Source organism: Apis cerana, linkage group LG10 (genome assembly GCF_029169275.1).
Source record: "Apis cerana isolate GH-2021 linkage group LG10, AcerK_1.0, whole genome shotgun sequence".
Classification (NCBI taxonomy): domain Eukaryota; kingdom Metazoa; phylum Arthropoda; class Insecta; order Hymenoptera; family Apidae; genus Apis; species Apis cerana.
This window is the reverse complement of record NC_083861.1, coordinates 7,294,256-7,316,056: the sequence shown is the minus strand read 5'-3', so window position 1 is coordinate 7,316,056 and position 21,801 is coordinate 7,294,256. Positions and strand designations below refer to the sequence as shown.

Sequence of the window (21,801 nt, the reverse complement as noted above, 5' to 3'; positions counted from 1 at the left end):
TAGAGTTCGTATTCTTATTGCTATTGATCGCTCGTATATTTAACGAGACATGACTCTGGAATCCGTGATATCGATAAGAGCCGTATTCTTGACGTATTGTCTATTCGAATTTAATTAACCGCTCGGGAGAGACACGATTTAACGTACGAGCCTGGCTGGTATCGAAACCGAATCAAGATTCCATTCCGGGACGACGACTGTGCCGGGAAACGACGATGCCATTCAAACGTGGGCAGAATTTCCCCGCTAAATGACACTTTCGAATACGCATATGACGCGTGATATGTAGTAGCCACTTTTAACTTTCACATCCTCCTAGAAACTCCATTATTTCCATCCTATGCTATTATTTCGAACAGCATATATCGATGATAAACGATATATCTTGCACAAATATCATTCCAAGTTTCTCTTTTTTGCTTGATAAATAGATTAATAAAATTTAATAGATTTAGCATTCTTCTTCTTCTTCTTTTTCTTATTATTAATTTCCAACACGGGAGCGTGGAATAGAGACGAATCGACGCGAAGATTAAAAACAGAGAAAAGCAGAGATCGCGATGCTCTCGAGATTACCATTAGAATCGCGTGGGCAGGTTTCGTTTCGAGAAGATTTATAAGTTAATCGAGCGTAATGGATCTGGATCTGGTGGGCCAATGCATGGTGCGTTGCATCTGTTCGATGTTCGTGGCCTAACGTATTTCTCTTCTTTCGAAGCAAGGCTCGCCCTCTTGAGAATAGAATAGGATGCGCGTTGGATATACGGAAGCGTGAGTCACGGTCTTTTGTGGTGTGTCTACCCCCGGCTAGATTTGGATCGCTTTACAGTTCCGTCCGCGATAATATCTCTAATCGTATCTTCCCTTTTTCGCGTCGAGGTAATCTTCCCCTAATACGACCCTTCCAAGAGATAAAGAAACGGGGCGGGGGGAAAAATGAGATCTCGGAAAACGGATCTGGTGAGGATGCTCGATCGCAGGGTAATTAAGATCAGGAAAAATGGACGAAGAGCGATGAAAAAGAGAGGTGCTTGTATTTTATCTTCCCAGTTTTATCGCCTCGTTCGAAACGAAATCATCTTTCCAAATTTTCCAACTCACTTTTAAGAGGTAAGAGGCGATCGTTTCCCTGGAATAGGGTTATCGTTCTATGCCTGACGTGAGAATAATTTCTGCGTCAAACATGACACACATCTGAATATATTTCAGAGTGTACAAGAAAAATTAACGTCTCTATATAACGACTTGTTGCTAGGATAAATATACGAAAAGAAAAAGTTTCAGTGTTCAAGACGTGAAAGACATTCCACCCAGGATTAATAAATTGCATTTGAACGTCGATAGTCACGGATCGGTTCGAATGCCGGTGTCACGATTTATCAAAGTAATTAAATATTCTTGCAACTTATTAACGCGTACACGTGGATCCACTCCGCTAAACTCTCAACTGCTGATGGTGCACGATTATCATTCTCGCGTGTCACCGTTTTATCTTCCCTCTCCCTGTGACGTGTTTAACCATCGCATTCACCCATGCCCCGTTTAAAATCCGCGTTTCGACTTTAGCACGCTCGACTGGACGATCGGTATTCGCGGCGTTAAAAGAAAGAAAGAAAGAAAGAAAGAAAAAAGGGGAAAAAAAGGTTACCAATGAGAATCGCATAATTTAAACGGTAATCGCGTGCACCGTATCGGCCAGGTGTGTCGCGTACGCTCGGTTGCTTAGCACGAAACATACGCGCCATACAAAATCGCAGCCCCGATCAAAATTGTTCGGCTCAAGTGAATCCCTTTTTTTTTGGACACGCGCAATCGATTCACCTCGTCTTGTATATGTGTGTGTGTGTGTAAAGTATATTGGAATGAAACTTGAACTAATAATATAGGATAGGATTCTAAAAATTCTAAAAATTTAATGATCAAGATTAATAATTCTCTTCCTTTTTGGGGCTGGATTTTATCGTATCGTTATCGAAGGTTTCTCGAATGCAACGTTTCTGCGAATTTGGGTAAAATTCTGTAAAATTCAAAGTCGCGATTATGTCGATTTCTTCGATCGATGGATAATTCTTCGCGTTCTGGAGTCGTGCACGCGCAAAAAAAAAAAAAAGTACGAGGAACTCGAAGAGAAGAATTCCACGAAGGGGCAAGATACGCGGGGTGGGTATAAAACGGTTTACGATCAATTCTGTCTAGGTTGGAGGAAGGTTTTTCGCGGAAGTGCATTAGCCCAAGATAAATATACGCTTAAGTCATTTAAATCCGCGCTGAATGTTAATACCGCGGGCATGGGCGATACGGGAACACTGTCGCCGGGCAATCGTCCAATTCTCGTGCCATGGAGGACAGCCGCACAGGCGACCGTGAAGCTTAAAAGTGTTAAGGCTAATGGTCGCTACACTATAAACGTTTCATCGTCGCCTAGCCTGTTCGGTCATTAACTCCGCCCAACAGTACATCGATGTTCCTTCAACGTATCATCGTTGTCATCGTACGACAAATTGACCGTTCTTACGTCGATTTTCAAATAGACCGAGCACACAGATAACCGTCTTATCATCTTACCATTCTTTCAACCTGATAACCATTTACGCTTCACATTTTTTTTTTAATACACCTATAAGAATAATACGCGATAAGAATGATTTTGAAGAAAGTATAAGAATAGAAACGAAGTTGCGTAGAAATCCAAATATTGTTATCCCCTTCCCGATATTGAAATATCGATATATCTATGATAAGCTATTCCACAACGAATAGAACAAGATTCTAATAAGGAACAAAATGGAAATTCGTGATTGTCATTGGTGAAATTTTTATTTATTAATTCTCGTGTCAATTTTTCGAATTTCCTTAAAAGTAATGTCGATTGCTAATCATTTATCGAAATGGAAATTGGATTAAATTTTCCTTTCTCTCTATTCGCGGGCTGTGGGATTGGGTTAAGACTTGTTCGGCTCGCTTTATCAATTTTTTCCGGACGACCTTATCTTGCGAATGGATCACGCGAATTCATTATTCATGGGATCGGACACGCAACGACGCAAGCGACAAGATCGATCTTCGAACGAGATCGACCGGTATCGGGACAAGTTAATCAACGAGCGTGAGGCGATTCATCGCGGCATGGGAGAGGGGGGGACTCACCATCACTATTTTTCGATTTTACCTAAATATTCGTATTATTCGCTTTCCTTATTGAATAAGCATGCAAACGAAATCTTATCTTGTTTATTAATGGCAGGGGAGCCTTGAACAGCCTTGAGTCACGCGTCGACCAAGTTTACTTAAGAACAGGAATCTACCACCGATAAAAATATATATATATATATATTCCCCACAGTGCGTATTCTCAAATCAAATTGTATAAACATAATCTCTAATTCTTGTAACAACGTCTCAACGTGAATAAAAAATTTTTTTCTAAGACGAAATTTGAATATAATTTTACCGTAATTTTATTACTGAATAATTTTTTTTTAGAAAAATTAAATATCGATCCAACGTTTCCAACAAAACCCAAGAAATTTCCTCGCGACCCTACGGCCTCGGCAAAATCCAAAAATAGAAACGCAATAGAAATCGATGATGTTGAAGATCGATATAATCGCACACATCGTATTGTACCAATTCTGCAAAATCTGCAAAAGCGTTGGCCGGCTTGTAAAAACGCGCGACAAGGATGATAAACTTAAAGAGAGAGAGAGAAAGGGAGAGAGAGACGGCGGCGATAAGGTAATTTCGCACACCGCGATGCACGCCGCAACGGATTAAACGGCGTTGCACCACGGCTGTGTATCTGTATCGGACGATACGACGAATAAATAGCGGCGATAAGGGGACGCGTATTGCGTGCGATAAGTCGAGTGGTAACTCGTTGATTAATCGGAGAATGCTCCGCTTTGTAAACAGAACGTATAATTAAGATCCATTGTCGAGGAGGTGGGGAAACGAAAGGAAGGAGCGGGGATGAAATTGGAGAGAGAGAGAGACGATCAATGGGTTCGATTGTTGCGGTTTCGAACGTAAAAATAATCACTTTGCTGGCTGGTTAATTGAAATAGGGGGATGGGAGAGGGGGAGAGAAAGCCGATGGGGTCGATCCTCTGTCCCGATCTTTGTTGACGTTCGTTTGATAAGTTTTATGGGATAGAAGGGGGAATAAATGATGGAGAAATGGTTTGAATTCGATGGTTTGAATTCTGAAAATGGGGAATAAATGGGAACTGTATACTTTCGCTTGTATAATTTTACAAGCGAAAGGGGATATGCTCGGCTTGACCAAGCTCGAGAAATTGACACGGAGAAGTATCGTTTTACTCATTTGTCGAGGAAAAATGAGTTTTTCACGATGAATTTCGGAGCTGGGCGTGTTACTTTTAATTTGAAGGTTCGTGCTACAAAAGGTTCCGCGACGAAATGATAGCATATCCTATGAATTTCAATATTTTTCAACGAGATCTACGTGCACTCGATCTATATAAAGTTTTCCTTGCTTAATTAATTAATTAATTAATACAGAGAGATTAACCCTAATTTTTTCTATAAATTTATCCTGTGAGAGAAAAAAAATTTCTATTTTTTTCATTAACATGTATAGTGCTGTAATTTGATTTATAAACGATTTTTTTGCTGAGATATACAGCATTAAAATCACTATAGAGATATTAAAAGATACGCTATTGTTTTTTCGCGGAATATAATTCGCTCCTTTTTCTTGGCTATGTAAAAAAAGAAAAAAAAATTCAATCGAAAATCTATACGATCTATATATCCAAATCCTAATTTCTTTTATCGTAACCGTACATCGAACAAAAGACTCCCTATTGCGACATCAAAATTGAATTCCCATATTCAAATAGAAATCCCTCATAAATCCATCGTACCCTCCTAAAAATCTATCCATCTCCCCTCTTCCCGACAATAAATCCACGCGGACGCAACGTATCAAGGTATCCACGATAAACATCAGAATTATATACAAGCTTGTTTGCCAGGAATTAACATAATTACAGGCAACAAAAGAGGGTCCGGTCTTAAAAGCGCCACGGCTTCCTCTGCCCGTTTTCCTTCCAGCAAAACAGCCTCGGTGGCTAATTTTCCCCTTTGCTGCCATTGTGCTCGAGCTCGAGCAGAGTGGTCGGGGCTGCCAGGAAAATCATAGAGAGACGACCGATGTCCGGCAAGATTGGTGGGAATATTGTACGGCCATATGTTGCCGAAACGTGGTCAGCTGTTTATGACTGCTGCCCGGCTACCGAAATTGTCCCTGCGGTCCGTTACGGACGCATCGATTGTCCATTTATCAATGGACTCGGTTATCGATACCTATCCGGGAAGGGAGGGAAAATGAAACGATCGGAGGAATCGTCGAGAAGCAAGAGGGAATGTTCCCGAGGGAAGACTATCTGTCGCGATAAAAACTAAGGATCGGTGTTCTTTTGCTGGACCGTTCTCTCTTTTTGTTCGAATAGAATCTGTGATTTCGTATTTAGTAGCGAAAGAAAATGAAATCGAAAATTATTCGAAATTTTTATACTTTTATTTGTTTATTATATATTCTTACATCCATTCAATCATTCTATTTTATATGAAATGTTTGGAGTATACAGATCATAGTGAGACATATATGGAATAATTTTTTTTAATAGTAGAATATTATCGTTTTTCTAAAATATAATTTTTTAATGATAGAGCAAGATTTTCTATTATATTCAAAGAGATATTCTTCAACGAAAAAATAAACTGTTCTATATACACACAAGTTTTCGATCAAAATTGGACGAATCTTCTTGTGTAAGATACAAAGATACTTTTTTGACCGACTGTACAATCATGTTTTATCACGATTGTTTTGCATAACTAGACATTGCTCATTCACACCGCACGCTAATTTACACTTTGCTCCAATATCAAACGACTTTTTCCCACCCCTCGGTTAATTTGCATACGGAACCCGTTAATTCCATTTCTATCACGATCGTTATACGTAATAAAGCGCGAATTCCCTAAGTTTACGACAGATTCAGGGATCAGAGGGAGGGGAAGTAGAAGGGCGGAAAAAAACCTCCTGTTCCGCCGGTTGGAAATCAATCATACCAGGCCAAGCTGCGGAGGGGAAAAAAAAAATAATTCACGGTGAAAAAGAGTACGTATAGCGTACATAACGTTGAATCACGTGCTTAGACGTATTTTCAATGGCTCATTTGAAAATTACACGCCATTCTCACGTCAACCGGGCTACTTGAAGACGTTGCGTGACCCCTCTGCTGGCCCCGCCATGTCGCTTACACCAGTTTTGCATCAGTCCACATCACTTTACCTGACTCACGGCTACGTGTTCCGAGCCGAGCTGCCAGTGCGCGTCTTTCTTTTTCCTCCCCCCCTTCCACCCTCCGTAACATCGTGATTCAGCGTTCTTTTTTACACGAACCGCCTTCCCCCTCCCCCCTCCCCCCTCGCAACCAAGCTTTAATCCAAACGTCTGTCGCGGCCAAGACCATGCTGTACCGAAGTAGAGTGTACGACGGCGTGTACGCTCGGCCTGAACCTTGAGGGGTCGACAAATTGATGGCTCTGGACGTCAAGGTAGCTCGTACAGGGCTCGTAAATCGCCGCGAACCAACAGCCGGATAAATATTCCTTCGGTCGGCGAGCGAGCGGATCGATTGATTCTTCCCCGGGTAGACGCGCTCGGGGCTCGTCGAATATTTCGTGGAACGAGCGACAGGCGTTCGTCGATTCTGACGAAAAAAATATTCCTTCGAACGGGGTTGTTCTATCGGAATAACGGAGGGGAAGGAGGGAGGAGGAGGTTGACAAACGTCAACGAGGAATCGGGCCAATTCCGTGACGTGACGAGTGAGACTGCTTTTGAAGGAGTCGAGAGGAGGACGAAGAGAGTGGAAAGAGGGAGGGGAGGGAATTTGGAGCTGTTCGATAATCGGTGCACCGATAATTTTATGCATTTTTTGTCCCCCTGAGGGACGACCGTTGGACGAATTTCGATATTTTTCTTTATCCTCTCCGTAGAATGGAAGAGATCGGCAAAGGATGATCGGTGAGAGGCGAGGACACGCCTATTTCGTTGTATAAATGCATGCATGCATGTATGCACGCAGTGGAATGCAGTTGTGATAAATCAGTGGTTTCACGGGCTCGTATCAACACCTAATTAAGGGAAAGAAGGATAGTGGACAAGTCCAATGATTTATTAGCATCGTGCTATTTTCGGATCCTCTAGAATTACGCGTGGTTCATCGAGGCCGGTGGAAATTTATGACCTCCTTGTATATGATTCCTCCTAGTATCCGAATACGATGAGGACTCCATTAAGAGTTTAGAGCTCGAGGAAGGATTTAAGGGAAAATTAAAATCGAAAAATTAAAATCGACGCGATTTCGTTGTTCGAATACTGCGAATACTTGCGAATTTTACATTTTCATCATCATCATCATTTCTAAAGAAAGTAGGACATAAGTAAAAGTATGTACGATGATTCATCGTAGTGAAATATTTTTTGCGCGCATACCACGTACGCTTTTCCATTTTTCGTAAATGCAAAAGAATCCTTCGTTCACATACACTTTATTGCGACATAAATAACACGCCTTGTGCGAAATCGGCACACAGAAGTGTATAGTAGTAGTAGTAGTAGTAATCGTCTCCTTTCCAAAGATAATTTCCATTATCCACAGCGGCGACGGAATCTGCATCGATTTCTCGTTACCGATGAAAACGATCGCGCGACCGTAGTTCCAAAGCGATAAAACGCTCTTATCAATTAACTCGAGCAATTCTGGGGGAACTACGCCACGCGAAATAACGCGAAACGAAGGCCATAATCTCGACGCTGGTTCAAGAGACTTCAAAGGAGAGCCATTTCTAAAAGCGACGTGAGTCGATTGCCGGATGATCGCGATACATATATCGTCGCCGCCAATCTAGATCGATCTAGATAAAAATCCGACAACTTCTCCCTCCGGCTGCCTGAAAAAAATAGTTTTTCTAAAAACCATAGTTAATCCTCATATCGGGAGTCGGGGTAATACGCGCGTAATACGAAAGGCGAGAGAGAGGTGGGAGGTGAATTGGAATCTCGTTGGTCGAAAAAGAGCGACGAGATCGTTTTCATCTGGCCGATCGATCATCCCCACGACCCAGCAGGGCACACCGTACCTGCTGGGCCGGTGCATAATGTATGCGACTAATTGCCAATCGTTTCACTCGATGTAATTTCACTTTAGATTCCACGCGCCGTCGTCTTGTTTTGTTAATGGGTCGTCAGCTGACGCTGCCACCCACGCTCTATACGATTTATACGTCCCGCTTAATCGAACTTATCTCGATGCAAATACGGAATCGAGGAGGAGGCTCGCTCACGAACTCAAGGCGATTCCACCCCCCTCTCCTTCCTCGTCTCACTCGTCCTCGCGTGTCTCGTTAATTAGACTCGCGTAGCACTCGCCTCGATGTAATCGCATTGTCGAGCGGGAGAGATCGTGATTTGTTCGGTTATTTGCTACGTGCGATCGGGTGTCGGTGATTTTCTTTTCCCTTTTTTTTTTTTTTTAATCGATTCGAAGAAAAAGTGATCGTGGAGACGCGACAACGAGCGAGCGTATCGATCAGCCCAGCTGTTAATCCCAATGCAAGTCTTTTTTTCGATTTCTCCTCTGAGTGCAACAACGAGAGAGAGAGAGAGAGAGAGAGAGTGTGTGTATGTGTGTGTTATAACCCAGTAACACCGAGACGGCGAATGGCAGAGTTGCTTCCTGTACAATCACTCCCACGTGACTTGCGTACAAGAGTGTAACACGAAGGAGAAAGAAAGAAGGAGGAAAAGGAATGGTAACTGGAAAGAGGAAAGTAGGTGTGGCAAAGGGTGAGAGGCGAGAAACACCCGCAACGATCGCATTAGGGCGGGTCCATAGGAATGGACCCGTGTGTCTCGATTGCGAGGAAGTAGTCGGGCGAAACGAGATCGCCAGGTGACGGGAAAAACGAGCTTGTTTGTCACGTCACGAGAAACTAACGTAATGTCGACGATACTGCGTAGCAATTTGCGCGGAGTTGCACGCATTGTTCGCCAAAGGTCACGCGCCGAACCGATAAACCATTTAAATACAATCGCGAGAAGAACGTGTCTCCTAGCGAATGTCTTCTATTAATTGCCTCGTGACAACAACTCGTTATAGCATATACATATTTTAAAACACAGAACGTAATCGCGCGTTTTTAACGATATAGCTACCGTTGTTTTTCCCTCAAGAAATTCGAATGTGGGACGAGGTCGTGACGAGTCGTTAAATCGCGCAAACAGAGGTTTTGGCGGAGGTTGGTCAAGGCTGAGCCAGAAGTTTTTTAATTACGAATTTATCCACGTCCGATCTCCCTCATACCTCCTCCTTCTCCTTCCTGATTTCTTCGCGCCCAATCGATCGCGGCCATCCCCGCGCGAAATGGAATCAATATAGGAGCGGGCGATCGTAACCGGGATCCATAAAAATGAATTCCACCGGGCAGAAAGTTTTCCACCAGCCACCATCCAGTTACGGCCCATAAAATGCCCCGTTTGATTTACGCCCCGGGTCTCGAAGCAACGGCTATATCTCCCTCCGCCACTTTCGATGAAAGAGTCGCCTCCGTTTTCTTTCCACGTTCTCTTGCACGTCTGACGAAGGAAGAAAGGGATAACCAAAGAAGGGAGATCGGCAATTAGCGGGCAGGATCCGTTACAGGTGGGGTGCGTGGGTGTTGGGGATAAAGGGCGCGATAATCCCGGTGAGGCGAATCCGCGCGGGAGGGGAACAATGGCGGTGGCAAGCCTCCGCGCGGGCAACTACATTAAATCGCACTTAACTTTCTCTTGCCCGCTTATCGCCCGTTATTACTCTTTCACCGCGCGGTTTTATTGTCCCGCCACGATAGTTCTAATTGGCTTATTCCGCTCCCCCACTGGTGGCTGTGCGGTGGTGGGCAGGAAACGAAACGCCGTACGAGATATCGAATCCGATCCCCGCCCGCTCGTGTCCCTGAGAAACTGCCGTGGTACCCGATTCCGTCACGCGGGCTTCGGATTTGTCCATCTGGATATTGCGTCCAGGCGATTAGGAAATAAGGGAAGGGAAGAGGGGGATTTGAGAGGATATCTCACACGCTCGAGAGCCAATGACGAGATAATCGTTCGGGAAAGAATAGAGTACGAGCGACGGAATTAAATCGGAGGAGTCCCGGAACTGTCTGTAACAGGTTCATCGTGTTTTCTTGCGAGGCTTTCGAGGGATCGCGCACGATGATACGAGCGTAGTTTGTGTAAATCAACGTCAACCGTGAATTTCGACCGTGACGCGCGATCCTCCCTTTGCTCGCCTCGAGTTGCAAGTTGGATACACGCGACGTTAGTCATGGATTCGATGCATTACTCGGCGATGATTCGGTGAACACGCGTCACACTCGACGAATCGAAACCGCCCCGACATTCCGACATTCCGACACGGCGTCTAAAATCTTCATGCATCCCGAAATACGGCGAAGTAGCTTTTCCCACGCATTCTGCTCGGCCGAAACGCGGAAACAATGGCTCGTATTATCTCTAATTGGCCTGGCGAACCGTTCGACGTAGAAATGATTTACGAACGCGGGCAGCACAGCGAGCCGGGCAGTGATAAAGGGCAATTATTTGCCATACCAGGCGTCGCAGCGGCGGCGCGTACTCGCTAGTGAGCCGGCTGTAATTGGAGTAAAGCGAACTCTTCTGCTCTCGTTATCGTGGCATATGAACGACTTAATGGATGACTGTGTATGAGATCGGTCAGGAACGATCGGCCATCATTTTTTTCGGCTCTCTCTTTTTCTCTATCTTCCTTTCTCACGAGAGAAAGAAGATGAACGGCCGTGTGGCACACGCCGAGAGAGAGAGAGAGAGAGAGAAGTCGGTTGTCGTGCACGGCATGTGTCGTAAAATGTGCCGCGAAGCTTATTTATGCGTTAGAATCGAGCGAGCGACGCTGGAACGCGGTTATTAGACAAATGTTAAGCGATACGCGCTGATTAATGCCGCGAACCAGGCAGGTCGCAATGGGTGGTGGCGAGGAATCTTAATTGGATTTCTGCGTTTCGCGCCGTTTTTTTTTATGCTCGATTGTACGATTCCCGCGTTTCACGCGTTTCAGATTGCTTTCCTCGCCGAGAATTCTAACCGTGAAATCTGTTCCGTTTTGTCATACACGCGCGAGCGGCGTCGTGCATTTCACGGCGAGATGATATAACGTGATCTCGGGTCCGATCGGTCATTGGCTGTTCGCCAGTTTCGCTATTGTTTATGCTCGTTTCTTCGAAAGGGGATCAAGGACCGTGATAATTCGATTCCATCCTCCAATTCAGGAGGATGGAAACGTTCCCACGAATGCGAGACCGACACGCACGTTACGAGACGATGTCTCGAATGCTTCGAATCCACGGAATCCACTGTGTCACGAAGCTCCCTTTGCACGAACAAGAAATCCGCTGTGCACGGCGAGCGAAGAAACTCGGGTGCATTCCACGCTATCGTTCCATTCGCATTCACTCGCTCCTCTCGATGAACCGTTTTTCCCACGATCTGTATCTGCTCAATCTTTATTTATTAGCCTCTCTCTTTGTTATCCTTCAATAGATACAAAATTTGTAAAAGAGGAGTAACAAAGGAACGGTTATTATGTTATACATTATTGGTACAAATCGGGAGAGAGAATAGATTGAGAGCAATTGGAAAGAGTCGAGTGAAATTCTTATTCCAATCGATCGAGGATATCTATTTTTCGACACGTATTATTTGGGAAACACTCAAATTCATCTACGTAAATCTTTCATAATGTCGGACAATCGTGATTACGCGACTCTACATCTTCAAACTTTTTCTCTCTCCGGTCGATTCTTCTTAAAATTAAATTATACTCTTATTCGAAAAAAAAACGTTCCAAGCATCTTTGTCCAAGAATCCCGAACGAGGCTCTGTCCGGTTCCAGTTCAGCGTGCGACAAACACGATGCGCACGAAACGTATTACCTAATTCAATCCACGCGCCCCGCTCGTCATAGCATTCCATTTGGCGTGGATCGCAACAGTGTTACTCGTAACACAGGCGAGAAGCGACGAATTGCTCGTAATGCGTGGCCACGCCGACGTGGTCACGATAGGGTCATTGCACCGTGAAACGTTTCCAATTCGCGCGTATCAGCGGAGCGCCGTGTCCGGTTGGATAAAAGCGGCACCGCTCGTCGCTTCAAAGGTAAAAGCTTTTCGATTAGGCCGGAGCGCACCGTTTCAAGTCCACGCGCAAGAAACGCCCTTGCCAATCCTCTGCATTTACATCCAGATAACCAGTGCTTAGAACACGCGGGAAATCGGGTTTCCCTCTCTCCCGGATCGGAAGCAAACCTCCGTTCATTTTCGAATCGGTTGAATCCGATTTAACGCGGGCTTCTTCTCGCGCAAAGTTTCCAAGCGATCGTATCGGGCTTAGGCGCTCTCGAATCTCGAATTCCTCGAATATGATGATAAATTCCCTCGTTCCGTTCTCTCGAGAATTTTTCTCGAATGTTTCGCCTCGGAAGATTAGAGAACCGGTATGTACAAATTGCCGCTCGGTTGGCTTACGCTTTCGAACTGAATATTACGCATGAGAGATACGGATCGATTATATCTTAGGTTTCGTTATTAATGTAACAGTGCAATTTAAATAATTTATTCGACCATCGTGCTCATGCCTCGATTCGAATAAAATTCGATATTTCTTATATCTTTCCTATACCTTTTGCAACATCTCGTTCTAAATTATCTATCTTTCCGGTTAACAACACAATTCCAATTAAATTAATCGAAACGAATTTTATTTGTTTTAAAATTCTTTTTTTTCAGCAATTGGGAATTTTTACAACTTTCCCTATTATTTTATCGTTCGAACAATACGAACTAATTCTTCGTTTGCATTACAAAGAATAACTCGAAAATAAATTTACACGCATAGTAGGAACAATTCTGGTTCCAAGTAATGCGAGAAACCGACCAACGATATCCACCACGCGGTCGATCGCGATCGAGAGAGTAGCTCCTCTCTCTCCTCCGTCATCTCGGTCTACGATTAACTTAACCACTGCCCAAGACGAATGTATCCAACAAACACCTGAGGGGAATCGTTGAATTATTTCGCGTAATTGATTCCGACGCGTTCAATTTCAACGTGTCGCCGCCCCGGCATCGGCATCCGAAACCGGTCTTAATTGACACGAAGCTTCCGCGGTCGGCTAATTGAAAATGCTAACGTCGTTGTTTCCATTCCATCCCGCGGACCTGTTATCGATTCGTCGCCGCCGGATGATAGAGAGCGCGAAACACCGCTTCTCTTCCGCCCGCGATGATTGATGAGCTCAACTGGTGTTCCATAGTTTATCGCTCTATCCGCCCTACCCCCGCGTGTGCCGCGTTGGAAACGATAGATCGGGACGACATAGATGGGAATGGCTGAATTATTCCCTTCCCTTCATCCAAAGGCGTTCCGTTTAATGGGCTTCTGCGAACGAGATTTTAGCCTTCCGGTTAACGTTGGCCATCTTCCAACGGGTGTTACCGACAACTTCATCTGTCTGGTGATGACCGACGTTTCGAGGAGAGAGATTAGCTTTGGCCACTGTTAATTCCGTTTCGTTGCTGCCACGAATCGATCGAGATAAGCGAGATAAACTTTTTCTTTTCTCTTTCGAAAATTTTTTCGAAAATAAAATTCCTCGATTCGAGCAATTCCTTCGACATTCTCTATATTTCTCAGAATATAACTTTTAAACGAAGATTCTATATATATTTTATATCAATTATATCTAAGATTTTTCCAGTATCTCGAAAAGAGAGAGGAAAAGAGGAGGGAAAGAGAGAAAGAAAAGACACCATCGTTTACACGAACTATCGTTTCATCTCGTCCTAATTTCGAACGAGATCGTTATTATATTTATCATAACGAAGTTCGTTGCGGCCACCGATCTTGCCAACGTTTCGACGATCTCTGTCGTCGTCCATTCATCCGCAATCTTGGTACGTTCGCGGTGAATATCATTAAGCCGCGCACCATTCATCGCGATCCTCCATCTTCTCATCGGTTCGATTCCCTCTGCCCTCGTGCTCAGCCGAGAGAGAGAAAGAGAGAGAGAGAGAGAACGTGCGCCTGTACGTCTTCATAGACCGGTCGGCCGTTGCCACGCTCTGCCCGGACCTACGTACGATCGCCTCTCCTTCTGGCTTCCGTGAATGCGCCCTCGCCGCTGCAGGTATTCGAGATAACAGGCAAGCCCGCCGAACTCGTACAGTGGACGTTCTATCTTCACGGGTGACCGATCCGGGTGCTCGGTATAAGTAGCTTATTCTCCCCGTTTAAGAGACTTAAGAGCCCGAGTCTTGCGCGAGTGTTTACGCGAAAAATACGCGACTCCACTCCACCGTGGTTGGAAAAGGCATTAACCTGTTAACACATTGCGTACGATCGTATTATATAGCAAACCGAACTTTGCAGTCTCTTTACGAGATATCTCGTTTTAATGATATCGTTTTAATATAATGTAATTTATTAATATCTCGACTCGATCGACGATTCAAGGAATTAAAAACACTCGAAGGAATAACAATGGGAAAAGACAAGAAGAAATTCTCAATCGAATGGAAAAGGGAGCGAAATCAAATATAATTATGTCGAATACTATTGAACAAAGGAGAATATATAATATTATATTATAAATAATTTTATAAGTACGCGAGAAATTATAAATAATAATTATAAATAATATTATAATATAAATTTATATATATTTATTTATATTATATTATTTTATAATATATTTATATTATTTACATTATAAAATATTATAAAATTATATAATATATATTACAATAATATAATATTATTTATTGATATATAATATAAAAAATCGAATATATAATCAAATATAATTATGTCGAATACTATTGAACAAAGGAGAATATATAATATTATATTATAAATAATTTTATAAGTACGCGAGAAATTATAAATAATAATTATAAATAATATTATAATATAAATTTATATATATTTATTTATATTATATTATTTTATAATATATTTATATTATTTATATTATAAAATATTATAAAATTATATAATATATATTACAATAATATAATATTATTTATTGATATATAATATAAAAAATCGAATATATAATAATCCGAAGTATTATTCAATTTTTAAAGTAAATAATAAATTAAAACGTAAAAAATAATAATTAATAAATAATTAATAAATATATGTGTAAGAAATATATAGTAATATTTAAGAATACTTTATAAATGCAAGTTAAAAAGTGCGCGGTATACGTTTTTTTAGAGCGCTCAAAAATGTGGGGGCTCCGAAAACGAGGAGAGTGACGTACGCAATGTGTTAATCGACCGCGTTCCACGAGTAGAGAGAGATATCTGAATGATATGTTCGACGATTCGTGTTTTCCTCCGTGCGAAAGAGGGGCGGGGCCACGCGGTCGATAGAATTGTAAATATTATAGTTTTCGAAAGTCACGGTCGAAGGAATATAAATATCGGTAATGTTTTTGTTTCGATTCAGTTGCGACGAAATTCGGAGAGTGGAAAGAGCGGTCGGAGCGCGAGCGCGGCATACGTCGTATACGGGTCACGGTTACAGCTGCGTAATTCACGTGTGGAGTGGAAGAACGAGATCACCGGATACGGGACAAAAGCGTGGAGAGTAGTGAGAAAACATTAAAAAAGTTCTAAGCTAGTAGTAGAGACGCGTCGTACAAATTGCCTCTGGTTGAATTCCCTTTTCTTCCCTTTCTTCCCTTCTCCGCCCACCTCCTGACGAACTCTCAGTCAACTCGTTTCCTTGAGAAAGCAAAACTGGGATACCCGGTTGTGAGCTTTCTGCAAGCTTGACGCTCTCTCGAGTCACGATCCTTTGGATTGGTCGAGGGAGGGATTTGCTTTAGCCGACATCGGTGCAAAGTATAGGGAGACGATCGAGTATCGGCAAATATTTGACGCCATCAGGAAATCGTGTGTGTTTGTGCGCGCGCGTGTGTATATGTGCATGTGTGTGTATTTGTAGAGAACCTTTCTTTTCTTTCTCTTTTCGCGTTTGATTTTTCGGTCACGTTCACACGCGTGTAAACCGTGTAATTCTTGAATCAACGAAATTCGGAATAATAGTTATGAGCTCGTCTACGAATCGAACCAAATTCCAAAAGATTTATTTTCGCGTCTCGAAAAAACGAGTCCAAATTCTCGAGAGCTTAGAATTTTAGATCGGTTTTGCGCGACACCGAGTTTTAACTCCGTAATAAAGCGTAATAAAGCATCCGGACCGGAATATTCGATCAATGCCAAGAATGTTGTAACGCGAGGAGCGAGATTCGTTTCGCGGCGAGAGCCAATTTCAGCATTAATTACACGGAAATGCGATTTCATCGACGATTCTCGTGCGGAGAGAACTCTCTCCGGTCCGGAATAATTACGCGCTATTACGCCAGTTCGATTTTGCATCGTCCACCATGAACGTTATTACCGTTTAACAAGTATGAACATCGATTAATATCGCACGAGGAAAGTTGTGCTCGAACAGTTTCACCGTGTGTGCCACTCCATAGAAGGGGTCTCGAAGGGATAATGACAGAGCCACCGCAAAGTAATTTCACGGTGGAAAGATTTAGAGGCATTAGCCGCCGAGAGCCTATCGCGGCGACGACGATACACGGAAAATAAGACAACAGTGCGATCTTCGATGAACCGACGAACGCCTCTCGGTTCCCTGTCTTCTCTTTGTTCTCTTCCTACGGAAGAAACAACAGTCTGCACAGGTTTTACGGCGACTTAACGCCACCGCTTCGACGTTCAACTTCGAAATCGAGCCGCACCCCTTCAGCTTCTTTATCGAAACTTCTCCTGGATACGACGACTCTTCACGACGCGTCTCACTTATTCCCATCTTATCGTTTCCACCGTATCTTGAAGCTCCGCTTTCTGAGGTGACGTTGAAATACAGTCTGGGAACGGAACACCTGTTTTCCCTTTTGCCATTCTTCTCTTTTCTTTGCAACAACGAGCTTAATCCGGTGGAATCCCTATGGAAATTTCTAAATGGAAATTAATAAGTGTGGATTTGGCGGACGAAAATCGAGAATCCTGAAATCTGTTTCTACCTCCTCGAATCCCATCGAGACGATTCTTAATATTCGTCGAGTGTCGAGGATTTGTTGAAAGGAGAAAAAGGGACCGCTTATTAATATTGATGAGATTTGGTTTTTGTTAAAACGGCCAATTATTCATTCGGAATGGTAAAATCGTTAATCGATGTGGCCGAAAATGTGAAAGCAACCGATAAGCAGAGATTCCAAGCTAGATTCTCTGGATCAAAGGGACCCTCTCTCCTTTTGATTATGCATGAGGTATTTTTAAATTTATTTTGCGCAATTTATGATATATTTGGCAAGTGTCGTCGGATATTTTAATCCGAGGATTAAAGATCTATGGAAGAATAATCGAGCGGGGAGGATTCCAATAGAAATTTTCGAAATATTTCAATAAACAAAAACTCGACGTACACAGATATTGCACAAGAGTTTAATATATTTTTACGAGAAGGAAAAAGAAAGTTCATCAACATTACTTTTCGTTCGTAAGAACAATTTTGAAAGAACGAATAGAATTGAAAAATAACTTTCGATAAACGTTTGACTTTTCGAATTTTCCGAATTATTACGACGAAACCATTAACCATTGGAACAAAATTATGATCTTATCGAGATTCGATACATCTCGTCTTAATTGTAATCTATCATAATTACGAGAGACGACACGAGATCGAAAAGCGATCTCATTTATTACTCGCTTCTGAATATCGACGAAAGGAATCCTCGACTTATGACAGATTAACTTACGTTTCAACGATGATAAGAAAACGAGCGTGTCGGAACACGGATCGTAATTAGTCACTGGATGGTTGTTTAAAAGAAAAATGTCGCGCAACTACGCAAAAACGTAGACTTATTCGCCGTATCTCGAGCATGTAATTTCAAGTTAATGAATTTAATTGGCTTGGACCAGATCCAAACTGGAAACCGGCTAAATATTATGATTGACCGTGCAACCTGTTATTATACGAATTTTTTTTATATTTTTTTTCTCCGATTTGTGAAAACTCGTGTTGAGTGCTCGTTCGAAACTCCCTCACTTATCGTTAAATCATTTAAAATCATTACTCGGTCGGAAATGTTTGTTGCCGCTTATCAATCTCCCGGATTTCGATATGAATTATTTAATACCGGATATCTCGATGGCGACAACTTGCCGATTCACGAAACGTAATTTACGTGTGGAGATATCCAACCGAGAATTCGCCAATCATTCGCTGGAGGAATTTCCAAGTGTCTCAATTTCCTCTAATAATTACCGATATCATAATCTGTCTGATTTTCTGGGAGAAGAAAAAAAAAAAAGAAAAATAAAAATCGACCGGTCTTGGAAATATTACTCGAAGTTGAGTCGAGACTATTATATCCGCCTATTTCTCTCTATCACGAGCGAAAACGTTAAACGTTTCTCTTCCCGATATGGGGATCCCATATTCCATGTTTTATGTGTCCCCGTATGTGGCGTGAGAGATTGCGACCGCAGACCACTGCATTAACTAAAGTGCACCTTCGAAGAAGATGAAGTCCACGACTGAGGAAATATCGATGCATCGAATTAACGCGAGATAAGTCGCATTTTCTTATCCATCGATACTCTTTTCTCCCTCTCTCCCTCTCTCTTTTTTTAACCCTTTTCGTTCGATGCCAACAGCCTGCCACGATCTCGAGAGAGAATCGAGCTATTAATCCACCTCGGTTCAAGGATGAGCCGGTTGCAACAGGGAGCAGAGCAGGGTAGAGCAGGGCCAGGTGCCGATTGTGCAATCTCTCCGATTGCATCCGTTGGTGCGGTCGAGCTTTTTTCTTTTCGGCACGAGTTGAAGAGAAACGACGGGTTGCGTAAGTTGTAAACGCGTTTGGCAGCGCGTTTGTTGCTCGTTCGAGGAGAGAAACGGGACACGAAGCGACGAAAATAAAATAACTACCTCGCCACCTCGGATGAGGTTCTAAGGTAAGTTTCCTCGATACGTGTGACTGGCGCCTGACTGCATCGTTAATAATAGCATAATAGTCTGACGGCCGACCGGAGGAGAAGACGACGACGGTATTAGCAATTAAAGTCAAACTCGTCGTCGTGTTCGCAGACGATCTTTCAATTATTCCCAGGCGAGGTGGTATTCGAATCTCTCGTTTCTTCGTTCAGAAAGAAAGAGAAGAAATTTCCAATTAATGATCGAATTATTAAATTATTCCGCGTCGTTTCTTCGCCAGCCAACGCGCACCGCCGAGGGTGCAACCCTTTTTTTCTTCTCTTTTCTTTCTTTCTTCTTTTTTTTTCTTTTTTTTTTCTTCGCTCGAGTGTAACGTTCAGTCAGTCACTTGTTCGGTGCTCGGTGAACGCGAGCAGACCTTCACGACACGCATAGGTATATAGAAATTAAACGGGGCGGATTGATTGGCGGAAAAAATGTTGATAAAAAAATGGCTGTTTCACGGCATGTTAATTAGGGAAGAACGAAGGTGAGGGGAAGATCGTAGGGGGGAGAAGCGAGACACGGTGGCGAGAAATATTTATCTCGGTGACAGGCACGTGCGCTGCACGTTATCATGCCATATTGGATAATGTATCGAGGAAGAGGGGAGGGAGAGAAAAATAAAAAACACGGGGGATATATACGTCGATGTTGCGATTACGGGACAACAAAAATTTCAGAAATTTATCGCGTTGTTATGCCACACGCGCTGCCTTCCTCCGTACAATCTACAATCTTATATCTTTCGAATCACGGTGTTCGGAACTGAAACAATCGATAACGTCTTATCTTTCTAAACGATTGTCTCGCTTTCTTCTCCATCGCCTTGTTATAACAATTTCAATCAATTGTAATTTCCAAGTTAAAATTATCGCTTCGATTTAATTGAAATTAAAAAATTTTTCTCCGTATACAGTTCCTTCAGCTTCGAAGTTGGGAGAAGGAAAGGAAAATTCATTATCGCGTAGGAATTTTTCTTGCGAGCAAGGAGATAGGAGAGCGAAACTCTGTCCGCGATGTTAGAAGTTAAAACGCAGCAATTCGAATGCGTGGGTTGATAAAGCAGCCGCCAAGCAGTCTAGCATTCTCCCCGGCCCGCCTCGGTCCTCGTCCTCTCCAAGGAATCTCGCCCCCTTCTTCCACCCTTGTGGTGGAAGGCTCGTCTGCCTTGGCTCCGGCCGTCTGTCAACTTTGTCATTCACTGTTTCACCCCCGGTGAGCTTCACCCCTTGTGCCACTACGTGCACGCATGCGAGTAAGCAGCCCCGCCGACACTTCCACCACCCCTTTTCTCTCCTCGTTAATTACATGTCGCTAATTGTGCGTTATCCACTGCATCGAACCGCGACCTTTTCACTTTTATTTTTTCCCCCCTCCTTTCTTCGCATTCTCCTTTCTTCCGCCGAATGAGACCTCCAATATGTCCCCCTCAACCGCCTCGAGCGATCGAACGAACGCTCCGATAATTTTTCTTTGGAACTTGGATCGTCGACGAAACTTAACAGCAGAACAGAAATTCGAGAATTAAAAAAAAAAGAGAGAGAGAGAAAAAGAGATTGGAAGAAAAATTTCTTAAGTTCTTTCTTTTTCGCGTAAATAAGGTAGAAGAAGGGAGTGGCGGTTGAATGGAGAACGAGCACTCCAGGAAATTACAGTCGGCGATAAAGTTGACGGATACTCTCGACGGATCCCTCCCCGTTTTCGCCCGTTTCCTTCCATCACCGAAAAAAAAAAAAAGAAAGAAATTTCTGATTTATCTTGCCACGACGTTTAGCCGGTAGAAAGCTGCCGCCGGTTTTTTTTTATCTCGGCTCCCTTCGCGAGCAGCTCCGGAGCAGCTTTCATTCAAACTCCGCTTCGCGTCCTTCGTGCTTCGCGTAGCTCTCGCGATACCATCTCGATCTCTCGTCGCGCTCGAGAGACCGCGGGTGTATGCCCCCTCCGGAGAGATCTTTCCCTCGAAATCTCTGCCCTCTTCGTCCCGAGAACAATAACTGGCCTGGTACTGGAGGTGGCGTCGAGAAACCTTCCTTGTTTCTCATTTTCACGCTCCCCAAACACCCCCATCCTATCGGTTCACCCTCCATTTATTTTTTCGACATCGCTGCCTGTACACATCGCTTCTTTCGACCCATACATATACACGAAATCGTTATTATATATATATATATATATAAAACACTTTTGGAAAGTTCGTTTTAAAAGTAGAATTCTATTTATTCGAACGTTATTACCCTGCTTCGAATAAATATATAAGATAATAAGATACGACGCTACACGATTCGAATTTATTTTACTTATATAATAATAAATAAATCTCGACATTTTTATACGTACGTTTTGCTAATCGATATAATAAAAATAATAATCACTCTTTTAATCGTACGTAGAACATTAATGTTGCTTGACGTACGATCAAAATCGAGTATGCAAATAAATTGGATACACGTGAACGAATGCAAATGTACGTACAAACGAATCACGCTGTATTTTTCAACTTTGACAGCGTGAAATTTATTTGAGAAAAAAAAAATTACAAAAAAATCCTCGTCACCTTAATATCTTATAATTTTCCTTTCCTTTGAGAAATAGCTCAAGATCGTCGAACCAGACGATCTAAA

General features: G+C 42.8%; 2 protein-coding genes across 5 annotated transcripts in view; one reads left to right on the top strand and one right to left on the bottom strand.

Annotated features, from left to right (window-relative positions):
• LOC108001562 (tripeptidyl-peptidase 2) overlaps positions 1 to 21,801 on the bottom strand; it is a 94,492-nt gene that overhangs the window by 32,552 nt on the left and 40,139 nt on the right. The gene's annotated exons all lie outside the window — the stretch shown is intronic.
• Positions 1 to 21,801, top strand: part of LOC108001561 (extracellular sulfatase SULF-1 homolog) — a 72,497-nt gene that overhangs the window by 11,406 nt on the left and 39,290 nt on the right. For 2 of the 4 annotated variants that reach the window (XM_017062597.3, XM_062081057.1), the window contains exon 1: positions 15,367 to 19,158. The exons of the other annotated variants lie outside the window; for them this stretch is intronic. The gene's annotated coding sequence lies outside the window, so the exon portion shown is untranslated. Of the gene's footprint in view, positions 1 to 15,366; positions 19,159 to 21,801 lie in introns of those variants that run through there. 4 annotated transcript variants of the gene reach the window in all.